Here is a 25,248-nt window from a genome sequence, read left to right as displayed (position 1 = left end):
CATGCTTGCTCCTCTCTACAAACAATATTTGAACAAGATTTATTCTTGAAAAAGCTGCAACTCATATACTGGCCTGTAAAACTCAATAAGTCCGCCAACTGCTAAGTGTTATTTATGAAACACCGGTAAGTCCTTACCGGGTTGTCTCCGAGCTGTAAAGTTAGAGGACCCCTCCCCCTCCTGTAAAGTCGCTACCTGTCAGTAACTTCACCAACACTGTCCATTAAAACCGTCAAGTTCGAATAAATCTTGTTCAAATATTGTTCGTAGATTTATGTCCCTCATGGACACACATTGGTGTCATTTAAGCACCGATGCATTGCGGTCAAATACGAGCTTCTGCTCGCGAAAGATTTCAACCGATGCTCGATCATAACGGCGTGTTGCAAAAGCGTGCTTGCGTCTTGTTTAATGCATTACAGTGGCGAGCATTTGGTGTCTGATTCCGTAGCCGAACGGTTATCGAATTCGCCTGATGCGCAATTAAGTCGAGTACAAATCGCCATCAGGCCTTACTTTTTTTTTTTTTTTTTTTACTTTTTGTCATTAATTTTGTTTGTTTTTACATTTAGTCAAGTTTTGACTAAATGTTTTAACGTAGAGGGGGGAATCGAGACGAGGGTCGTGGTGTATGTGCGTGCGTGTGTGTGTCTGTGTGTGTGTGTGTGTGTGTGTAGAGCGATTCAGACTAAACTACTGGACCGATCTTTATGAAATTTGACATGAGAGTTTCTGGGTATGATATCCCCAGACGTTTTTTTCATTTTTTTTATTAATGTCTTTGATGACGTCATATCCGGCTTTTCGTGAAAGTTGAGGCGACACTGTCACGCCCTCATTTTTCAACCAAATTGGTTCAAATTTTGGTCAAGTAATCTTCGACGAAGCCCGGACTTTGGTATTGCATTTCAGCGTGGTGGCTTAAAAATTAATTAATGACTTTGGTCATTAAAAATCTGAAAATTGCAAAAAAAATATTTTTTTTATAAAACGATCCAAATTTACGTTCATCTTATTTTCCATCATTTGCTGATTCCAAAAACATATAAATATGTTATATTTGGATTAAAAACAAGCTCTGAAAATTAAATATATAAAAATTATTATCAAAATTAATTTGTCGAAATCAATTTAAAAACACTTTCGCCTTATTCCTTGTCGGTTCCTGATTCCAAAAACATATAGATATGATATGTTTGGATTAAAAACACGCTCAGAAAGTTAAAACGAAGAGAGGTACAGAAAAGCGTGCTATCATTCTCAGCGCAACTACTACCCCGCTCTTCTTGTCAATTTCACTGCCTTTGCCGTGAGCGGTGGACTGACGATGCTACGAGTATACGGTCTTGCTGCGTTGCATTGCGTTCAGTTTCATTCTGTGAGTTCGACAGCTACTTGACTAAATGTTGTATTTTCGCCTTACGCGACTTGTTGTTTATTTTCTTCGTGTGCAAAAGAGTACGTTGTAATATCAAAATTGATTTAAAAAATTAATTTTAGGCGAGAATGAGTTTTTTTAAAAATTGATGGTTAACATGATATTACCGTTAACTACCTTGTATACGCCCACCCACCCTATGTACCAGTTTTGCCCCAAAGTGGGGGGTGGGCGTTTACTAGGTACTATACCCTTGGCAGGAGCGGGTCCTTAGCTAGAACAAGAGCCGAAGCCATCAAGGCTCACGTAAGAAATCGACAAACAGTAACACAAACTCAATCACTCCGTCACACACACACACACACACACACACACACACACATACACTGAAGTGTAGCCTATGCGATCGTAACTTTGTCTGTCTGTGCGTGCGTGCGTGCGTGCGTCTGTGCGTGTGTATGTCTGTGGTAGAAACTCTAACATTTGAAGACGTCACATTACATTGACGTCACATTATGACGTAAGAGGGTTAGACGTCACGCGAAGGAAGTACTGACAGTCTCGGTCATTATTATTTTGAGCACGCCGAGACTAGTTGGCAGTCGTGTCCTTGTAAGTAGGCTACATCAAAGAAACTACAATGGGAAGAAGGATAACTTCCTCATTGGGCATGCTTAGAAATGAGAATGGCTAAATATGAGTTATTCCCCTTTGCTGCATGCTGACCAGACTGTCTCCTGCTTTGTTATGACTAGTACAGTCGATCTTTCTCATGTTGTGACTTGCTTTATTTTCACATTTTCGGTATTTAAAACAGCAAACACACACACACACACACACACACACACACACATACACTGAAGAAGTTTCCATTCTGATTCGGTTATTTTATTTGGTGCTATATGTTTGCTTCACATTGTTTCTTTTTTTTACATTGCTTGAGGTATCCCCATTCGCTAAACACATCCATAATGCATGCATGGCTCATTCGAAAGAGGGCAACTGAACAACTGATGCCCAATAGCAATAAATACTGAACAACTGAACAATAAATAGCAATAAAATGATGACAGTGCCAAGTTTTTAAGTACAAAGTGAAATCATGTGACTGGACAAAGGCACAATTACAAAATACAAATAAAAAAATCGTGGCCCATTTTAAATTAAGTTCTCAGCTCATGGGGAAGCATAAGATGACCCTAGAAACCGAAATTAGGAGACCTCCCGCCCCCAGGGCAGACTACAAAAAAAAGGGGGGGGGGGGGGTAATTTGTGAAAAAGTATAAAAGGAATCAAAAACTGTATACATGTATTTAGTTAATACCCCAAAAAGTTGTATAGTATATACAATGTCAGACCCTAAAGAAAGTTTGTTAGTCATTGCTTAGGCAAAACAAAGCAAAATAGTCTGTTTACGGTATCCCGACCAACCCTATTATTTTTTCCCCGCCAACCCTAGACCTTTTTTTTGGCATTTGGAGAAAAAGAAAAAGAAAAAAAATCAATTTTGTTCCTGTTTTTTTGCCAAATAATTTAAAAAGATGGTTATAAAAAAAAAATTAAGAAAAGCCGACCTACCGACCCTCTTTTTGTGTGCCTATGTTACTGTAAACAGACCAAAAGGTACATCAAAAACAACACACCAGGGATGCTACTCTCCCCTTAAAAATAGCCATGGGTCAAAGGTGTGACGTTTGAATCTTTTAGCTAAATAAAACCATAGGCAATTGATCGGAAATATCAGGAAAAATCTTACAAGTTTATTATTTGTTTGCTTGGACCAATCCTCTTGCCGAAGTGTTTTACAGTAAAAATTGATTTTACGTCAAAAGTATCACAGGAATATCGAATGTTGAGGTAAGGCTGGGATAGCCAAGTTCAAGAATAACGGAAGGTGACTGTTGAATCTTTTTGAAAATGTATAAAAATATAGATGGTAGGCAATTCAAAATTAAAAAAAGGACTCTCGGAGCATGGACTTTTGAGTCAAAAATTAAAGAAGGCTCTATGAGCCGAAGTACATGTTTTGTCTCTTTTTTTTTATTTTGAATTCCCTACGATCTATATTTTGATACAATTTTGGACCCTCTTTGTACGGAGAGAGTTGGCAATTGTTAATCACATTCTCTCATCTCATCGACTCTCCTTCGGCTCCTTGGTAACATGCGTTCCGTCTCTGCCAGGAATGGACACAGCAGCAGATAACCGGTAAATATGTAACAGGCATAAATGGCAAAATAGCTCGCCTCGCCTGATAATATATGAGACAACTGTTCTATTACAAAGTCTTTCTTGGGAGGCTTGGCTAATTTACTCGCTCGTTTTACACGGGGTTCCATCGTTTTCTTTTCTAATCGGAAAACCTTGCTCCTCAGTTTGTTGACCTTCTGCCGAAGTTCCGCTTCACGAGGGGATGAAGAGGATGACGACTTTGATGCTTTACATCCTATGTCCTCCAGGATCGCCTGAATGTCATCTAAAAAAGAAAACACACACACAAAACACACATAAAATAACATAACCATAACAAGTTACAACCTGGAAGAAATTAAAACATGTGTAATTCAATCACAAAATGAAAATAAACAATAGCGTAGGAAGGCAGGCCAGAAATGAAGTGTATTAGCAACTATGGATTCGATGTGGAACAATGATGGAATTGACCTTGTTTGGTACTGAATGGCTGAGGCCATTAGAACTGTACCCACGGAATACGCGCTATATAAGCTTTATATTGATTGATTGATTGATTGATTAGGACAACAGTACCAGGTAAACTCCTCACACACCATGCCTCTTTCTTTCTTTCTTTATTTGGTGTTTAACGTCGTTTTCAACCATGAAGCTTATATCGCGACGGGGAAAGGGGGGGGGGGGGGGAGATGGGAATAGAGCCACTTAATTGTTTCTTGTCAAACCATGCCTCTAACAGGATATGTTTCCCATCTTTACGTGTGGGAACTACAGGTACAATTTCATCCATCCATGCATCCGCCCTATACAGCTTCTTCTTCTTCTGCGTTCGTGGGCTGAAACTCCCACGTGCACTCATTTATTTGCACAAGTGGAATTTTATGTGTATGACCGTTTTTACCCCGCCATTTAGGCAGCCATACGCCGCTTTCGGAGGAAGCATGCGGGGTATTTTTGTGTTTCTAAAACCCACCGAACTCTGACATGGATTACAGGATCTTTTTCGTGCGTATTTGGTCTTGTGCTTGCGTGTACACATGAAGGGGGATAAGTCACTAGCAGGTCTGCCCATAAGTTGACCTGGGAGATCGGAAACATCTCCACACTTAACCCACCAGGCGGCCGCGACCGGGATTCGAACCCTCGACCTTCCGAGTTAATAGACCGACGTCTTACCACCCCGCCCCAGCGCCCGTCACCCTATACAGCGATTATCAACTATGTAATGGATGGGTTTAAACATTTTTTGATGTCAGGGTGTTCTTCATGGTTAAAAATCTCTTACCTGGTTGAACAATTTGTGTATCAGGCGACAGGTCGGTGCTGGCTTCATTTGTAGCTACCCTTTGCGATGGTGGCTTCCTCCCACTAGCAACCTGCAAATTGCACAGCTCTTTAACTGACAAACTCACAACCAACACCCAGTCACAATGAAACATTTCTCCCAATTTCATGGCATTGGTCTTAGGCCACACACAAAAAGTGTATGTTTCTGGTAAGGCAAAACAAAAAATAATCTGTTTACGGTATCCGGACCGACCCTATTTTTTTCCCACCGGCCCTAGACTTTTTGGGGGCATTAAAAAATAAAATTAAAATATTCAGATGGCTAAAATACAAAACTAAAAAGCCGACCTACCGACGCTATTTTTGGGGGGCCTATGTTACCTTAAACAGACTTTTTTGTGACCTAACATGACTAAAGGTGGAGATTTTTTTTCTAACCTTTTTTTTTAAAACCATCTTTTAAACTATTTTGTTGAAAAACAGGAAAACAATTGATTTTCGAATACCCCTTTTATTTTTGAAAATGCAAAAAAAAAAAAAATGTCTAGGGTCGTCGGGAAAACATAGGTAGGGTCAGGTGACCAGAAACATACAACTTTTTTGTTGTTGACGCCGACCCTATACCTTTTTTGCCATTTGGGGCTGTTTTTTTGCAAAATAAGTTCATCATATCATCATAATCAGGACGTCGATCCAAAATACGTAACTTTTTTTTGTTGGCCTTATCATTTTTTTGCGCTAAATGCAAACAGGCATTATTTGATGGGAACAATGCTGTTGTTTTCAATTCTTACATCAGCCTCAAACTTGTCATTACTCAACCTGCATTTAATAGTGTGCTTCTTTGGTTTGCAAAAACCTAAAACCAATAAATAAATAACCTTCGGTGGTGGATTGGGCACTGCAAACAATGTCGGGACAGCATTCCACACAAGTGATCCTCTCTGCAGGATTGTTTTACTGGTTGGCCTCAAAGTGATCAATACAAAGCTTGAGACCTTGAACAAAGTCCTCTCGCCTTGTGAATTGCATCCATATTCTGCACCTAGTTTGACAATAAAAACAACAATGTTATTGTTAAACTAAGCAAAAAGGAAAGACAAAGAAAGCTAAATCAGATCTTCAGTCTAAATCTAACGCTCTGCCTGAACGCAAAACGGATGAGTGATGTACCTTTGTACTGTAGTTTTCCCGTAAGCAAGGTTTGATAAAGGTTTCGGCAAATATGCCCACGGGTTTGTCATCAAGTGTAAACTGTTGTTTTGTACTGACTGCTGACTCACACTCACAGTCGTAAGTACTCGCTGACGCTGTAGTCTACTGAGCGAGTTGACTCGAGCCATTGCATTCTCATTCTGAAGAAGGTAAACCTGATGAAATAATCACTGCACAACCCACCTTTTTTCTTCTGTAGGGAACTTGTGGAAAGTTTTCCCGAAGCAGCTCTGTTTGTAACGGGCGTTCTTGCAACAAAAAGCCGAGCACAATTATTTACCACCACCTCGCACACGATCGGTACCTACGCGATCCGCCATTTTGTTTTCGCCGCCAGCATGTGACTAGGGACGATAACCCACAAACACTTTTTCGCATTTTCTTCGCAAGTTCCACGTCTTCCTTTTGTACAGTGTTTGGCTACATGCAGACAGACAGATCTAGATCTAGTGTCTCGCTTTCTTGCACAGTTTCACCTATGCTCTTTATGTGTGTGTGTGTGTGTGTGTGTGTGTGTGTGTGTGTGTGTGACGGAGTGATTGAGTTTGTGTTACTGTTTGTCGATTTCTTACGTGAGCCTTGATGGCTTCGCCTCTTGTTCTAGCTAAGGACCCGCTCCTGCCAAGGGTATAGTACCTAGTAAACGCCCACCCCCCACTTTGGGGCAAAACTGGTACATAGGGTGGGTGGGCGTATACAAGGTAGTTAACGGTAATATCATGTTAACCATCAATTTTTAAAAAAACTCATTCTCGCCTAAAATTAATTTTTTAAATCAATTTTGATATTACAACGTACTCTTTTGCACACGAAGAAAATAAACAACAAGTCGCGTAAGGCGAAAATACAACATTTAGTCAAGTAGCTGTCGAACTCACAGAATGAAACTGAACGCAATGCAACGCAGCAAGACCGTATACTCGTAGCATCGTCAGTCCACCGCTCACGGCAAAGGCAGTGAAATTGACAAGAAGAGCGGGGTAGTAGTTGCGCTGAGAATGATAGCACGCTTTTCTGTACCTCTCTTCGTTTTAACTTTCTGAGCGTGTTTTTAATCCAAACATATCATATCTATATGTTTTTGGAATCAGGAACCGACAAGGAATAAGGCGAAAGTGTTTTTAAATTGATTTCGACAAATTAATTTTGATAATAATTTTTATATATTTAATTTTCAGAGCTTGTTTTTAATCCAAATATAACATATTTATATGTTTTTGGAATCAGCAAATGATGGAAAATAAGATGAACGTAAATTTGGATCGTTTTATAAAAAAAATATTTTTTTTGCAATTTTCAGATTTTTAATGACCAAAGTCATTAATTAATTTTTAAGCCACCACGCTGAAATGCAATACCAAAGTCCGGGCTTCGTCGAAGATTACTTGACCAAAATTTGAACCAATTTGGTTGAAAAATGAGGGCGTGACAGTGTCGCCTCAACTTTCACGAAAAGCCGGATATGACGTCATCAAAGACATTAATAAAAAAAATGAAAAAAACGTCTGGGGATATCATACCCAGAAACTCTCATGTCAAATTTCATAAAGATCGGTCCAGTAGTTTAGTCTGAATCGCTCTACACACACACACACACACACACACAGACACACACACACACGCACATACACCACGACCCTCGTCTCGATTCCCCCCTCTACGTTAAAACATTTAGTCAAAACTTGACTAAATGTAAAAACAAACAAAATTAATGACAAAGAGTAAAAAAAAAAAAAAAAAGTAAGGCCTGATGGCGATTTGTACTCGACTTAATTGCGCATCAGGCGAATTCGATAACCGTTCGGCTACGGAATCAGACACCAAATGCTCGCCACTGTAATGCATTAAACAAGACGCAAGCACGCTTTTGCAACACGCCGTTATGATCGAGCATCGGTTGAAATCTTTCGCGAGCAGAAGCTCGTATTTGACCGCAATGCATCGGTGCTTAAATGACACCAATGTGTGTCCATGAGGGACATAAATCTACGAACAATATTTGAACAAGATTTATTCGAACTTGACGGTTTTAATGGACAGTGTTGGTGAAGTTACTGACAGGTAGCGACTTTACAGGAGGGGGAGGGGTCCTCTAACTTTACAGCTCGGAGACAACCCGGTAAGGACTTACCGGTGTTTCATAAATAACACTTAGCAGTTGGCGGACTTATTGAGTTTTACAGGCCAGTATATGAGTTGCAGCTTTTTCAAGAATAAATCTTGTTCAAATATTGTTTGTAGAGAGGAGCAAGCATGAGGAATCTCCAATTCTAAAAATAACCAATTCTGGTAGCTGCCGACCTTCCGCCAGACACACATTAATACCGGGGGAAAATAAATAATTACTGGGCAGTAAAAATAAATACCGGGCGGTAGTTAAACGACAGTTTGACTTTAAAGGACACAATTTTGCAGCTTTTTCAAGAATACGAGCCCAGAACGGGGGTCACATAAAAAGAGGTGTTCCCGTATCCGAGGTCACGCTAAGCGAGGTTTTCTTAGTCATACAAAGAAGGCTTTAGGTCGGGACCAACACCCTGGTTGATGTTATCAGAGGTGTGACCTTAAACGGTAGTGACGTTAACCGGGGAGTACTGTATACATATGTGTGTGTGTGTGTATGTGTGTGTGTGTGTGTGTGTGTGTGTGTGTGTGTGTGTGTGTTTGTCTGCATGCATGTGCATGTGTATATTTTTGAACCACGAGCTGAGAGCTACAGAAGTGTTTTTGGCTCACGTAAGTGTAGCCTATGCGATGATAAACTTTGTCTGTCTGTGCGTGCGTGCGTGCGTGCGTGCGTGCGTATGTATGTATGTGTGTATGTCTGTGGTAGAAACTTTAACATTTCCGAGTCTATGGATTACGTCAGTCTCGGTCAAAAGTGTTCGACGTGTGTGATAGAAACTATTTGAAGACGTCACATTATGACGTAAGAGGGTTAGACGTCACGCAAAGGAATTACTGAAAGTCTCGGTCATTGTTATTGTGAGCGGGCCGAGACTTCTTGGCAGATCCAGGGTCTCGCTTTCTTGCATAGTTTCACCTATGCTTACTGTGTGTGTGTGTGTGTGTGTGTGTGTGTGTGTGTGTGTGTGTGTGTGTGTGTGTGTGTGTGTGTGTGTGTATGTGTGACGGAGTGATTGAGTTTGTGTTACTGTTTGTCGATTTCTTACGTGAGCCTTGAAGGCTTCGCCTCTTGTTTGTTGTTGTTGTTGTTTTCTAATGGAAAACCGTTACCCATTGGGAACTCTGTATATACATTCTTTACTTAATCTTGTTTTTGAACCCTCTTTACAAACTTTACCCTTGTTTTTTCTGTTGTCTTTTTGTAGCGCAATTCGTCCCAGACCAGCCCGCAGATACACCCTCCCCCTGGCCATTTTCTTGTTCCTGATCCTGATAGGATATGTCAGTTAATTTAAGCATGGACAGGGCCAGAATTGGGTGTTTCTATGGAAAAGCAGTAGTTCTCTGTCGCAAACTTGCTTTCTTATGTGAATCTTCTGTGTTACCATTTGTGATTTTAACTTCCCTTAAATCACCAGCCCGTGTTCCGTTATCATTGTTCGTTTTTTGTTGTGTTACCTTCAGCTTTAAAAACTGGTCGGCTTTATCAACCAACACCAAGTTGTCAAAAACAAATTTTAATGACCCGCAGTCAAGTCCTTCTGTAACCCCGTTTGCACAGTGGACGTTGTATTTATCAGGTGATGTAGAAAAGAACCCAGGTCCTGAACACGAGCATGGAATCAGTGTCGTACACATTAATGTCAGAAGCCTTAGGAATAAAATTAATTTATTGCAGCCCAAAGTTCAACGGCACGATGTCTTAACACTTTCGGAGACATGGCTAGCGCATTCTGATGATAACTCCTCATTATTGATTCCAAATTTCAGTCCCCCTGTTCGACTTGACTGTCCAGACCATCCTTATGGCGGAGTAGCAATCTATGTAAAACAAAAATTATTTGTATTATAAACCCCGTCCTGAGTTTAACGTCGTCGGCCTAGAAGCCGTGTGGGTCGAGATCAAATTGAACAAAGAAAGTATTTTGATAGGTTCATTTTACCGTCCACCGAATGGAAATGTTCAATATTGGGAATTAGTAGACGAAAGTTTAAGAAAAGTAAATAGTCAAGTGTTGAATTTTGTGATCTGTGCTGATTTTAACGTTGATTTCATAAGTTCTCCAGGCTCTCACAATTTTTTCAATATGTTGCATTCATATCAGCTCTGTCAACTTGTCAATGTTCCGACACGTATAACTGAAACAAGCAGTACCTGCATAGACCTTATAATTACACAGACACCACAAATAATTAAATCTGTAGATGTTTTGCCATAAGTTTGCAGCGATCACAGCGTACCACGGGCGATATTAAAAAGTACTGTAAATGTGAGTAACTCCTTTAAACGAACTATTTTCAATTACGATAAATTGAATATAGAAGGGTTTTGTAACGCTCTTTCACAAGTTGATTGAACAGGTATGGTGACGAATGAAATGTTTAATGATAGTATTGATGTTTTTAGTAGAACTTTTATGAATGTTGCAAAGCAGTTCATGCCTGTTAAAGAAGTTATTGTACGCCCTAAAGACGCACTCTGGATTTCCCTAGAAATCTTAAAGTTAATCGACGAGAGCGATCAAACTCACCTGAGAGCAAAAACGAGTAACTCTTTAGAAGATTGGCTGAGTTATCGTCAGACGCGTAATCGTGTTACAGCAGCTAAGCGAGACAGAGTCCAGCAATTTTATATTGAGTTAGACGAACGCATTTCCGACCAAGGTTCCTTTGGTACTAAAAAGTGGTGGCAGTTGGTAAAGTCATTCATGGACAAGAAAGGACTTGGTGTTGATGAAATTCCTCCGATTAATTTTGAAGGGAAGATTAACCAGTCAAACCAGGAAAAAGCTAACGTTCTGAACAATTTTTTGCATACAAAATTCCGTTCTTAAAACGCCAGACGACAATTTGCCTCAAGCTGATTTTTTCGACAGCGAACTTAATGAGATTTATCTTACAGTCGACGAGGTTAAAGAGGTTATTAAAGGCCTTGATAAAGGTAAAGCCACTGGTCCGGATCTTATTCACAACATACTTCTAGTTGCTGCTGTTGACGCCATAGCAGAACCCCTGACATATTTGTTTAATAGAAGCCTTAGAGAAAGTATATATCCTAATTTGTGGAAGACGGCTCATGTCACTCCTATTTACAAAGCCTGCCCAGCAGATTGTTGTAACAATTATCGACCAATTTCATTATTAAGTTGTGTTGGGAAGGTAATGGAGCGCTGTGTCCACAGCCATGTTTACGCCTTTTTTACAGCGAAATGATATATTAACACCGGCACAGTCAGGATTTATTCCTGGTGACTCTACCATTTGTCAACTGGCTTCTACTTATGCCGAGTTCTGTTTAAATTACGATATGGGAATTACCACTCAAGCTGTTTTTTTGTGATGTGTCAAAGGCATTTGAAAAAGTCTTGCACAAAGGGTTATTATATAAACTGGAACTAGTAGGAATCAGAGGACAATTGTTGAAATGGTTTCACGATTATTTAAAAAATCGCCACCAGGCGGTTGTTATTAAGGGTGCTAAGTCTGCGTTGAAATGTATCCCGGCAGGTGTTCCACAAGGTTCTGTTCTAGGCCCTTTGTTATTCCTGATATATATCAACGACATTGTAAATGATACTGAATCTGTTATAAAGTTGTTTGCTGATGACACGAGCATGTCCATGTCCTTAGAAGATCCAATTAGACGAGCGCAGATTTTGAACGCAGACCTAAATAAAATTAATACCTGTGCAAAACAGTGGAAAGTTAAATTTAACGAAGCAAAAACAGAACTGTTAGACATGAAACGTGATAATATACCAACCGAACCAATCATTTTTAATAATATTGTCAGTTTTGGAAAACGTGAACCAACATAAACTTCTTGGCCGAATCTTGCAGAATAATTGTAAGTGGGACTTCCAAGTGAGAAGCATCGTAAAAACGGTCACCTTATTAATTAATTGTTTAACTTGATATTACAAATATAGATTAAATCGTAAAAGTCTGGAAATTATGTATAAATCTTTCGTTCTTCCACATTTTGACTACGCAGACATCCTATGGGACAACTGCACCGAGTACTGGTCAACTGCACTGCAAAAATTACATTTGGAAGCCATTCGGACTATAATCGGTGGTGTGCGCGGCACAAGCCACAAAAAAACTGTATAAAGAAAGCGGATTTTGTAACCTAAAAGAAAGACGGAGCAGACACAAACTGATTTTATATTACAAGATGGTATATGGCAAATGTCCTCATTACTTATCACATCTCTTGCCACCTTTAACTTCTGATGTTAACCCCCACTCCCCGAGGGTTAGGGGGAGTCCCATATTGGTTGGGACGATAAATAATTTACCCGATGCTCCCCAGCATGTCGTAAGAGGCGACTAACGGATTTTGTTTCTCCTTTTACCCTTGTTAAGTGTTTCTTGTATAGAATATAGTCCATTTTTGTAAAGATTTTAGTCAAGCAGTATGTAAGAAATGTTAAGTCCTTTTTACTGGAACTTGCATTCTCCCAGTAAGGTAATATATTGTACGACGTTGCAAGCCCCTGGAGCACATTTTTGATTAGTGCTTTTGTAAACAAGAAACAATTGACAAGTGGCCCTATCCCATCTCCCCCCTTCCCCCGTCGCGATATAACCTTAGTGGTTGAAAACGACGTTAAACACCAAATAAAGAAAGAAAGAAAGAAACATGTTAACCCCTATCATCATAGAAGACCATTAGAAAGAAGAGTCCCCATGTGCAAAACTGAATTATACCGTCGATCTTGTATACTATCTACTACTGTCCTGTGGAACACCTTGCCAGACAACATCAAAACAACTAACTTAATCAGCGATTTCAAACGCTATTTATCTTCTCCTGATTATAACGTACCTGCCTATTATTACTGTGGAAAAAGACTGGAAGAGATTCACCACTGCAGAATGCGCCTAAACATGAGTAATTTGAATTCTGACCTGTGTAAACGCCACTTACAGGGAAACCCACAGTGCGCTTGCGGATACCTGAACGAAACAGCTGACCATTATTTGACACATTGTCCTTTGTACGTAGATGCTCGCCTGTCTACAATAAACGCACTTCCTGTAAATTACAGACATGTTGAAATATTGTTAAATGGTAGCGAAAACCTTTCTCTTTGCACCAACAAACTTATTTTTGAAAGTGTCCAATCGTTTATCCGTGAATCTGGTCATTTTTGTTGATTTGACTCAGTACTCATATTCATGCAAACAGCCTTTATTTTATATGCATTTTTCAAATATATATTTAGCGAGCTACTGCTTATTTGCCACAGGACTATGGTTTGTAATGAACTATGTATATTCTCTTTTGTATGCGCTAATCACCTTCATCTTTCATATGTACCTACCGTTCTTTCCTCCCACCTCCACCCTCCCCCCTCTTCCTCCTGCTAGCTTTTTCTTATTCTTTCTGATTTGCTTTAACTATGCTGTTCATCTAGATAGTTCCACAATTTATAAGCAATGCTTGTCCGACATCATATTTGTGTTATTTTCCTACTACGTAGGGCGCGTAATATAAGCGTTCGCTTGAGTTCGTGTCCCTATTGTTTATCGTTGTATTGTTGTATCATGTTTGATTTAATAAAACATTGTTTAACCCAACAGAACCCAAAGCAGTTGCCTTGTTGCACGTGTGATTGTTCGCAGGAACATGTTCTTTGACAGACAGGTCGGTTTTCACACACACACACACACACACACACACACACACACACACACACACACACACACTCACTCCCACACACACACACACACACACTGAACAGTTTACACACACACATCGGATTACAAAGACCACACAATGAAAAGTTGATATTACAAAAATACAAGTCGCGTAAGGCGAAAATACAATATTTAGTCAAGTAGCTGTCGAACTCACAGAATGAAACTGAACGCAATGCCATTTTACTCGTAGCATCGTCAGGCCACCGCTCATGGCAAAGGCAGTGAAATTGACAAGAAGAGCGGGGTAGTAGTTGCGCTAAGAAGGATAGCACGCTTTTCTGTACCTCTCTTTGTTTTAACTTTCTGAGCGTGTTTTCAATCCATACATATCATATCTATATGTTTTTGGAATCAGGAACCGACAAGGAATAAGATGAAAGTGTTTTTTAAAATTGATTTGGACAATTTAATTTTCATAATAATTTTTATATATTTAATTTTCAGAGCTTGTTTTTAATCCGAATATAACATATTTATATGTTTTTGGAATCAGCAAATGATGGAGAATAAGATAAACGTAAATTTGGATCGTTTTATAAATTTTTAATTTTTTTTACAATTTTCCGATTTTTAATGACCAAAGTCATTAATTAATTTTTAAGCCACCACGCTGAAATGCAATACCGAAGTCCGGGCTTCGTCGAAGATTACTTGACCAAAATTTGAACCAATTTGGTTGAAAAATGAGGGCGTGACAGTGCCGCCTCAACTTTCACGAAAAGCCGGATATGACGTCATCAAAGACATTTATCAAAAAAATGAAAAAAACGTTCGGGGATTTCATACCCAGGAACTCTCATGTCAAATTTCATAAAGATCGGTCCAGTAGTTTAGTCTGAATCGCTCTACACACACACACACACGCACACACGCACATACACCACGACCCTCGTTTCGATTCCCCCTCGATGTTAAAATATTTAGTCAAAACTTGACTAAATATAAAAAGGAGTGTTTGATCGTATTGTTCTTATGTGTGTAGTTAAACTTTAGTAACAAGATTTGAAGGATCAGTGCCGAAGCATGCTCTGATCAAGATTTGCCTATTTGGTGCAACTACTTTTGGCGCAATGATGAGAATGTGTTAAAGGAACAATCAGCTTCATGTAAACCTTCAGTTTCTGGTCCTAGACACTGTCAGGCTTTTACACACAGTACAAACATCATTTCGTTTAAACACTCACCGCTTGAGAAAGTCCTAGGTGCCCTCCGTGAAGAGTGAGCATTTTTCAAAAGATTTATTTTTGTGTGGCCAGCCGGATTTACCAATAGACAAATCGGACGCTTCGTTTTGGTGCAAGAACTAACTTTTAAAATCTAAATAATAAATTGACAGCTTGTAACACAACGTATGTGTCTGACTGACTGTCTGTCTGGCTGTTTCGGTGTCTGTTCATCACTATTTCTAATTATGTGAGAAAGTTTGTTGTTGCTGTTGTTGTTGTTGTTGTTGTTGTTACATCTGTCGATGCAGGTATGATTGATTATCTTAAAACACACACACACACACACACACACACACACACACACACACACAGGTACAGACGTACACGCGCACATACACACACACACAGAGGTAGACCCCCCACGCACACACCACACACAGGTACACGCGCACATATTCACACACAGAGGTACCACTCCCCCCCCCCGACACACACACAAACAAACAAACACACACACACACACACGCACGAACAAAAAACTCGCTGTTTCGCTCTTTAAAACGCTTTATGTGGTTTCCGTGATGTCCTTGGGTACTCATTTATATCAAGTTGTTGTTTTGGCCTGTTCCTGGACTGCTTCATGCTGTCTGCACCACGCCTTCCTAAAGTGATAGAAATCTGAATTACATGCCGCCTCTAATCTCCTGCTAGGCACACATCCCTGTATGTGTGCGTGCTTTCATGTCGGTTGGTGTGTGTGTCAGTTTTTTTGTTCGTTTGTGTGTGTGTGTGTGTGTGTGTGTGTGTGTGTGTGTGTGTGTGAGTGTGTGTGTGTGTTTGTGTGTGTGTCAGTGTGTGTGTGTGTGTGTGTCAGTGTGTGTTTGTGTGTGTTTGTGTGTGTGTCAGTGTGTGTGTGTGTGTGTGTCAGTGTGTGTTTGTGTGTGTTTGTGTGTGTCACGCTAGTGGCTGCTTGGGAATCTTGGATGCTTTCTTAGTAAACGTGCTATATATTCGTGTTTTTTGGGCAATCCTTAATTCTTAATAACTTGTAATATATTTTATGTCTGTGTTGGGCTCACACTGCGAGGCAATTTGTCTTGTTTTTATGAGGACAGTAAAGTCTTGAGTCTTGACTGGCAGGCACCATAGCAGCGAATGAGTGAACAAACAGACCATGATCTCATCAGTTTTACTGTAACGGGTTGGTTGGTAGGTTTTGGAGGGCTAACTTTGAGTTTAAAGCAGCCAAGCGATATAGTCGTAACAGGATACACATTTTTGGGGGGAGTGATATTTCAAATAAAAACAACTACAACACCTGCTTGATAAGTATTTGGATTCGTCATTTGTATTTTGAGCTGTTTTGCGTTAGAATGTCACAGTGAACGTATATATATATATATGTGTAAAGTATACTTCTATATGAAAATCGGATTTATTTTCTCTGAAATGAGACCTCACACTACCCAGACCCCTGTGAGCCAAGAATACTCGACAAAGCACTTACTTCTCCTCCAGGATCAACTCTTTATAGACATCGTTGTACATCTTGGCCCTCTTCATCTTGGACAGCGTGTCTGCGGACACACGATACGTCATATTGCACAATAGAATACGTCACATTGCACCATTGAATACATATACGTTACACACCCCGAGCTCTGAATATCATGCATATTTTCCCGAGGGTTGATTTGGCTCGAGAATACATGAAAATCTATCCGAGGGAAAATATGCAAGCTGTTCAGGACGAGGTGTGTAGGCTATTTATCCCTTGACCACGACGTTTTCATCAAAAACACTAACTTTTTCAAAACAAATTTGCTCTGGTATCTTTTCCTCTCGCCGAGATCTTTTACATCACAATATTCATGCGCGAAGCTAGTTCTCTTCCCCGCATGAATTACTGAATTTGAACAGTATTAAAATGATCAAACAGAATGCCTATATTTTCATTAATAGTTCTTGCTTGTAAAAAAAACTACGTCAGGTAATGACTTTGCTGCTAAAATTGATCCACGATTAGTTTGTTTGAGAGTTACTCGCATTGAACACTACACAGTGACCTTTGACCCGAGGCTGAGTGCGGGAGACGCTTTCAGATTGAATATTAACCGCTACGTGTAATTGTGGTGCTTCAACGGCACAGTTTGGATAGATAATAAATACCGAAACTTGTCAGCAGTACTTAAACTAACGAGATTGTCATGAGCCGAATGACATGTAAACGTTCGCGATGGGCTTCGACAAACAGACTGTTCCTCCTTGATATTTGTGTTCCTTTTTTCTCAAAAATAATCTGTTTTTGAGATTAATTTGTAATTGCTTGGTAAAACATATTGTTACATTGTTGTCCTAGTTTAGCAAGTGTACATGTATCGTTTGAATGGCATTTCGTCACTTCTATTTAAAAAAAACCAATGACGCGACGGTGTTTCTAATAAATACTTTTTAGAAAGGCAACTAATCTTGTTTGTTGATGAATATATATTATTCTTGCAAACAAACTGGGAAAATGCTACGATAACCATTGATTATTCTCTGGTAACTATGGATTATGCAGCGTATTCACCTCCTCAGGCAGGCTGTGAACTTCAAGTGTATCAAAGCGCCGGTCGATCGAAGTATCCTACTCCTTTGTTGACATGTATATTCCGGGGTTGTATCAGGTTTTACTCTGTTTGTTTTGTTTGCATGTTTGTCTGTCTGTGTATTTACTCTTATACTCACGTCCCGAATCTCTGTTGCGTCGATTCAGCTTTTCAAGTGTCCTCCCTGGAACCAAAAAGGAAATAACAATTTCAGCAACCTTTCAGCAGTTTTTAAGACGTTTTCAATTGTTAATACGCACACACCTCTTTGCCTAAATCACAACGCGAAGACGGAGATGCGTTCGTGAAACTAGCAGTTTACACGACGAAGGTTTGTATGGACGGAGCCAGTTTTGCAAATACAGTTATCGAAATAAATAAAAAATATTACGGGATATTATTTGGAATAATTTGTATGTAAAGTTTCATGAGTTTCCAGTAGTTTCCTCAGAATCAATCTACACACACACACACACACACACACACACACACACACACACACACACACACAAACACACACACACACATACACTCACACACACACACACACACACACACACACACACACACACACACACACACACACACATTCAGTCCATTGAAAGAATGGAAAAACTGGTACTCTGACAATAAGATAATATGCAAAGAGTTCAGAATCCTTTCTGGAGAGATGTTTTCAAACATTATAAGCATTTTGCAGGCAAATGTGTCCCCATCTCCTTGAGTGATTTTGCTTCAAAGCGTCTGCATTATAATGTACATATTTGCATAGATAAAAAGGTTAATTCTAACAGGAATTGGATGGAAAACGGCATTACTACAGTCGGTCACTTGATGAGAGCCGATGGGTTTTTGTCATATAACGATTTGAAATTGAAACATCCAAATTTACAATTTTGTTTTTTTCGAGGGCGTTATGCGCTCAGTTAAGAATTATCATACAAGATTAAAGTTGGATGCAGTTTTAAACAATGTTTTTCATATTGGTGATGATGTTGTATGGAAACAAATAGCTAAAGGTGGAGTAAAACATATATATATGTCGTATCCATTCTGTACAATTTGCGCATTATGTACAATGAGCAGCATATCTTGCACATTGTATACAATGAGCAAAACTGTTGCCCATTGTATACAATGAGCAAGACCATAAAGTTGCACATTGTATACAATGTGCACCGAGTGAGCAAGATTGTTGAATGACGTTCAAGCTACACTGATATATGAATCACTAGAGGAATACCCGGCTTCGCCGGGGTGAATCGCGAGACAGAGACAGAGAGCGTGGCGGTTCATCACAATCACCTCTGCAGGCGACGTCCTGTCAAACGGGATTGAGAATTTTAGAGCTTATTTCTTAGCCCTATAATTATTATCTGTTGTGGCTTCTCAAATGCCTGAACATACAGACAGACAAAAGCCGCAAGACCCCATCACAAACAGAACTCTACAATCCACAGGTTTTTGCCCACACACACACACACAAACACACACACAGAGAAGCCGTATATATATATATGTATATCTATATCTATAAATATATAGAGATAGGTGAGAGTGTATTTTTCGCGTGGCTATAAATTGATTCGACCTTTTCCCTTTGACAGTAAGAACAACTTACGGGTGCAAGGGAAGCGTTCTGGACAGCGCAGTGACATTCTAAAAATAGTTACTCAGAAACGGGAATTTGAGGTGAACGGCGCGAGACAGAGACAGACAGCGTGGCGGTTCACAACAATCACCTTTGAAGGCGAAGTCCTGTCAAACGGGATTGAGAATTTTAGAGCTTATTTCTTAGCCCTATATTATCTGCTGTGGCTTCTCACATGCCAGAACATACAGACAGATAATGATAAAATCGTTTATTTAACGTCACTCTGTAAAAACATTGGCGACATTTGTCTTAGATTAAGAACACACACAGGCACGCACACAAACTTTCCCTTTATGTACAGTGGTTCACCACCCTCCCGCCCCCCGCACACTCTCGCTCATCTAATTAAAAATGGTGTTAAGAGATACTTGGAAATAAAATGGTATTTTTAAAAGATCTGATAAAAATATATAGTAGCTGTATGAGAAGCAATGGCGTCAGCCGCAGCAATGTCTCTTCATATCCAGGGACCAAGTGGGTGCGTGTGCATAAGTCCAGCGATAAGTTTGGGACCTTGCCACCCAAGGTCTTTATTAAAACTTAAAAGATAGCTTAATTTTTCCTTTGAGGTATTTGGCAGAATATTTCTATTTGAGTTTATAAACTGAGTCAGGGGTTGAAAGTGGCATGAGTTCAAATCACACTCCAAAGTCAAATGAGCAATGGTGAGGTCGGATTGACAGGTGCATTTAAGCTCTAGAAATTGGTAACTCCCAGCTTCTGCCCTTAGGCGGTTAATCCTTTTTATTACACGTGGGCATGCATTATAGGTGTTCATCTGTTTTGATGGGGCTTCCCGAATGAGCCAGCCAGAGCTTATAGCCTTGTGCATATATTTGTTCCTCCATTCTCTCCAGAGAAGAGAGTCTGTAAGGCTACTGATCTCAGAAGCAGACAATGGCAGGTCTACCTCGGAGGCGCCCATGCCTTGGGCAGCTTCTTTAGCGGCTTTGTCCGCTTTCTCGTTGCCAGGCACGTTCACGTGTGCTGGACACCAGACCAGGTTAATCTCGCTTCCTTTTTTTATAATTTTATTTGCCAGCTCCTTTATGGCAATGACAAGATCATGTCTTTTTGATCTTTTGTTAGATCTCAATGCTTCAATGGCTGCTTTGGAGTCAGAGAATATAGCTATCTTTTGAGGAGGAGTGTTCTTGAGATTGAGATGAACAAGCGACATGCAGATGGCAAGGAGCTCAGCTGAGAAGATCGAGTTTCTGTTGCACAGTTTAAATTTCCCAGTCATGTCATCGCTGGGGATTACAAAAGCTGCGCCAGCCTTCTTGTCATCCAACACTGACCCGTCTGTGTAAACATGAACATGGCCTTTGTATACAGTATCAATGTGCTCAAGGGCTTGTATCCTGAGTAATAACTGATCATCCTTTGTAGCTGTGTCAAAATTCATTTCTTTCATTGTCCATGAGGGATCACGAGATATGGGGTTTTGGGCCACATCATTTGGGTCGACACTGATTTCACTAAAGAGTGAAGCATTGAATTGAGCCAGTGAGGAGAAAGTAGTGCCAAAGTGGGCCTTTTTGTTTTGGACATGATTGTAATGCGGTTGTAGCTCCTCTTTTGTTGAGTTTTGCACTGTGTTGGCTCGAACATTGTAATCTGCGCAGCACTTACGCCGCCACATGTCAAGAGGGAGGAATCCTGCTTGGTGGTATACAATGGCCTGCTTTGAATGCCTTGGGTGTCCGAGGGCAAGCCGAAGGGCACGACATTCCGCTGACTGTAGCTTATCAAGCCATTTTCGAGCCGACGAGAAGTAGGCCTCCTGTCCATATGATAGTCTTGATCTTATAAGAGCTCTGGTGATGTTTGTTAGAATAACTGGGCACTTTGCCCATGTTTGGGCAGCCAGTATTTTAAGAAGGTTGATGGTCTTATTTGCTTTGCTTAAAAGATACTTTAAGTGAGCAGTCCATAGTCCATTTGAGGTGAAAACTACGCCCAGATATTTCACCTGCTGACGGGGTGAGACAACAGATTTATCTAGTGAGAACTGTATCTTTTCTCGATCTTCCAGTTTTCGGTTTGTAAAGACAACGAATACAGTTTTCTCGGCAGAGAGAGTGAAGCCATTCTCCCGCATATAGTTCGCAATGTTATCTATAGCTGTTTGCCACTCTTTAGAGAATTTGTGTTCTGTTTTATAGGTTTTGTTTTGATACTCTTTGCATAGAGCAATATCATCCGCATAAAGCGTCAGTTCGGCTCCATGTGTTTTAATTGTCGATATGTCATGCAGCATAATGCTAAAAAGCAGTGGTGCTATTACTGAGCCCTGTGGCACTCCCATGTCAACTTTGCGAGTGGATGATTTGGCACCTTTATGTGTTATTTAGTATAAATATAATTTAAACTCTCTTTTTACTGTGCCTGTGACTGGTGGGTACCACCAGTCGCAACCCCTCGGTCTGCATGCTTTTATGGTGCATTTGTGTCTTAAATTGTGAGCTGATGTCAGGTATGTTTGACTGACCAGCAGTGGGCCGCTCACTTGGCTTTTTACCTGCGCCCGCGTCGCAGCAGCGCTCTTCACTTGCTCTTACAAGAATGGAATCCAGCGGAGATCCTTTTCGCTTCGACAAATGGTCTGCTCAGCTCCCCAGCACGGTGGCGGAGGAACTTTCTCAAGAGGGCTTTGACAGCAAACTAGCCCTCCTTCACGCCACCAAGGAAGACATTAATTCGCTCAAACTCAAACGCGGCCACCTTGTCGCTACCTGGGCCGCCATACTCGCCCTCCAAAAGGAAAATGGCGGAGCTGTACTGGCAGGGGCAGACGATACGGCGACAGGGGGCACAGTGGCTCAGCAGTCGCTGCATGAACTTTTACGCGGACCCTCGCAATCTGCTTCAATTGACATCGACAACGGGCGATTTCGAACAGGTGAGGGTGCCTTACGCATAATCGAATTTGTGGGGACTTGTGAAATGCAGGAGGAGGTGCACCTCAGCGGGGGCATCTCACTTCGCCTTCCCTCCCAAAAACCCAAACCAGAAAAGGTAACGCCGGCCCAGTGGATTGCGGCTAACAGCCGGATTATGACGAGACTCCTCGAATCGGGCCAACTGACAGGAAGAGGGGCGCTAGAGTACCTAACATATACCGCGAAAGTGGGGGAAATGGCCGCCCGCTACACGTGGTCATCAGTTATGATGTATGACGACCAGTATCGCCAGAACCAGGCAGCAGAAGGATACAAGTGGGGTAGCGACTCCCAGCACCTCGCTCTCGTGGCCTTGCGGGAGCGGGGACCAACACCACCGCAGAGAGGGCAGCCTCCCGCCCCTACGGACACCTCTGGCCATCACCTAGGACCCAGGAGGGTGATGGCCCCCTCAGGCAGGGAGGTGTGTCACCAATGGAACAAGGGGCATTGCAGGTATGCCCCCCGCTGCCAGTTCGAACACGTGTGTTCGGTGTGCCTCCAGCCTGACCACCCTGCAGTCAGCCACAGCTTCACACAACCGCCTGCTCCTGTCGGTGATCAGAACCCAGTCTCCAGATAGGACAAGGCGCAGCCAACAAAAGCTAACAAGGTGGGAGATAGCAAGTTAGAAAGCCCCTTTTTGCCACAAAACCCTTTTAGTTGTGATTGGCTAGGCAACAAGGAAAATATATCATCCATTTCTAGAAAGGTCGAAAAATGGGAGGACGAGTTAAAATGTGATTTTGATAGAAAGTTCCTATTAGAAGGCATAAGGCAGGGGTTCAGAATTACAGATGAACATTGTGTAATACGTACAGCAGAGGGTGATAATCACAGATCAGCCATTCAGCATAACGATGCAGTAGAAAAAGAACTTTTGAAGCAAATTGCAAGCCAAACAGATAAACTGTTATGTGAGCAGGAACTCTTCCGTAAGAACTGGGAGGATAAACAGGACTTAAACGACCCAGAACTCAACCCTTCCTTAAAAATAAATGCTCCCTTATCCATTCAAGAACTGAAAACGGCTATAGCATCGGTGACAAAAGTCCGATCCGCCTGTGGTTCTGATCCAATAAACTATCAGGTCATACAACATTTACCAAACCAAGGATTAAATCTTTTACTGGATTTTTATTCAACATGCTGGAAGTCTGGCCTGATTCCCACAGCTTGGAAAGAGGCTGTTGTGATCCCCATTTTAAAGCCTGGAAAACCAAGAGCTAACCCTTCCAACTGGCGCCCTATATCTCTGACCTCCCATCTGAGCAAAATCTATGAAAGAATACTAAAATCCAGACTAGAAGATGAAATGGAAAGAAAAAAGGTAATACCCCTGTGCCAAGCTGGTTTCCGTCGAGGCAGGGGTGTCTCGGATCACATTGTAAAACTGTCCTCTAAAATTAAGAAAGCTCTCTCACGCAAGAAGTCTCTCTTTGCTGTCTTTTTTGACATCAAAAAAGCCTACGATACAGTATGGCACCAACGATTGTTGTTCAAATTGAAGCAATTAGGCATCAGTGGTAATATGTTTCAATACATAAAAAGCTTTCTACTGAACAGATCCTTTCAAACAGAGCAAGTGAAGAGCGCTGCTGCGACGCGGGCGCAGGTAAAAAGCCAAGTGAGCGGCCCACTGCTGGTCAGTCAAACATACCTGACATCAGCTCACAATTTAAGACACAAATGCACCATAAAAGCATGCAGACCGAGGGGTTGCGACTGGTGGTACCCACCAGTCACAGGCACAGTAAAAAGAGAGTTTAAATTATATTTATACTAAATAACACTTAAACTAGTACTTTTACGCAACCAAGCACGCTCACACACACGCACTCATAGAAGGATACAACACATTAACTCACACCCACACACACACACGCACACACTCACACACACACACACACACATACACACATACAGACCCCCCCACACACACACACACACACACACACACACACCATCACAACCACAACCATAAAATTCATGTGACAAGAAGTTCCTTTTGGGTGTCAAAAACCGAAGGCAAGTTTTTTAATTTCATAGGGACAAAAATCACATATTATTTAAGAACACTTGGGGTTTAACAAATTTAAAACTAGCACCCAATAGAAAGGGGCGAACTTTGAGCTCCTACCAACCCAAAAGAACGTGGACGGGAGTTTACTTGGGCAAGGCCCTACAAAAAGTTACTCTGTAAAAAAACTAAGGTGAGTTGAGGGATCTGGTCTAGGTAAGTAAGGTGTATTATTCGAATAATGTTAATATGCTGTTTCACAGAGGAAGGCTTGAGCCTTCGGGTTAAATACGTGGCATAGAGAGCTACAATTCTCTTAGTCACCGGCACAGGGGGGATGCTCATCCTATTGCAAAAATCCATATAGGATTTTAAGTGGGTTTTAATTGTCTTCACAGTATTGTCAGCAAAAGTACTGCTTCTAAACCCGGCGAGTTCCCCGTTTAGTTCTTCTTCAAACGTCTTTGCCTCTCCTGCACAAGAAACACAAATGAATCTTTTGACATATGTTTGCTTAAGTCGGAACTAACACATTCAGCCCTATGCGACCAGTTTCTTAGCAACACACACAATTTCTCCCAGTTTCCTGCCTCATGAAGCCTGGAGATAGTGTCTGGAAGAGTGTTCACCAAACCCGGTACATGTATGGCTCTGACTGAAAAGTTATGCTTCGTACTGAGCCAGAACAGTTTCCTCAATAAACAGTTCATGTATGGGTTTCTACTTCTCCCTTTGTTAATGATTGCTTTGGTTACACTGTTGTCTGTGTGCACTATCACAACGCTGTTTGTCCAAGTCTGCGCCCATCTTTCAATGCCTTGTATTGCGGCGCATAGCTCTTTATAGTTGATGTGAAGCTCGCTGGCGGCCGGTGTGTCCACGTGAAACACAGAGTATTGCCAGTCCCCTCTGCAAAACACCCCACACGCTTTTCCACACGCATCGACATGCACATGATGAGTT

The 25,248-nt window shown here is 41.0% G+C and overlaps 2 long non-coding RNA genes across 3 annotated transcripts; both read right to left on the bottom strand.

The window, feature by feature from the left end:
- Nucleotides 1-3,068: 3,068 nt before the first annotated feature.
- Nucleotides 3,069-6,667, bottom strand: LOC138950832 (uncharacterized). Of its 2 annotated transcripts, XR_011450822.1 has the most exons (4): nt 6,257-6,667; nt 5,740-5,903; nt 4,857-4,947; nt 3,069-3,854 (listed from the first exon to the last, which is right to left on the bottom strand). It is a non-coding gene; the product is annotated as an uncharacterized lncRNA (long non-coding RNA). The 2 variants fall into 2 exon arrangements; XR_011450821.1 differs by lacking the exon at nt 6,257-6,667 and having other exon boundaries at nt 5,740-6,131.
- An 8,954-nt stretch (nt 6,668-15,621) lies between these two features.
- On the bottom strand, nt 15,622-17,891 carry LOC138950088 (uncharacterized). Its single transcript, XR_011450485.1, has 3 exons — nt 17,806-17,891; nt 16,583-16,652; nt 15,622-15,737 (listed from the first exon to the last, which is right to left on the bottom strand). It is a non-coding gene; the product is annotated as an uncharacterized lncRNA (long non-coding RNA).
- Between the last annotated feature and the right edge of the window lie 7,357 nt (nt 17,892-25,248).

This window comes from Littorina saxatilis, linkage group LG16, assembly GCF_037325665.1.
Source record: "Littorina saxatilis isolate snail1 linkage group LG16, US_GU_Lsax_2.0, whole genome shotgun sequence".
Classification (NCBI taxonomy): domain Eukaryota; kingdom Metazoa; phylum Mollusca; class Gastropoda; order Littorinimorpha; family Littorinidae; genus Littorina; species Littorina saxatilis.
Note: the sequence above shows the minus strand (reverse complement) of the source record. Positions and strands in the feature narration are given on the sequence as shown.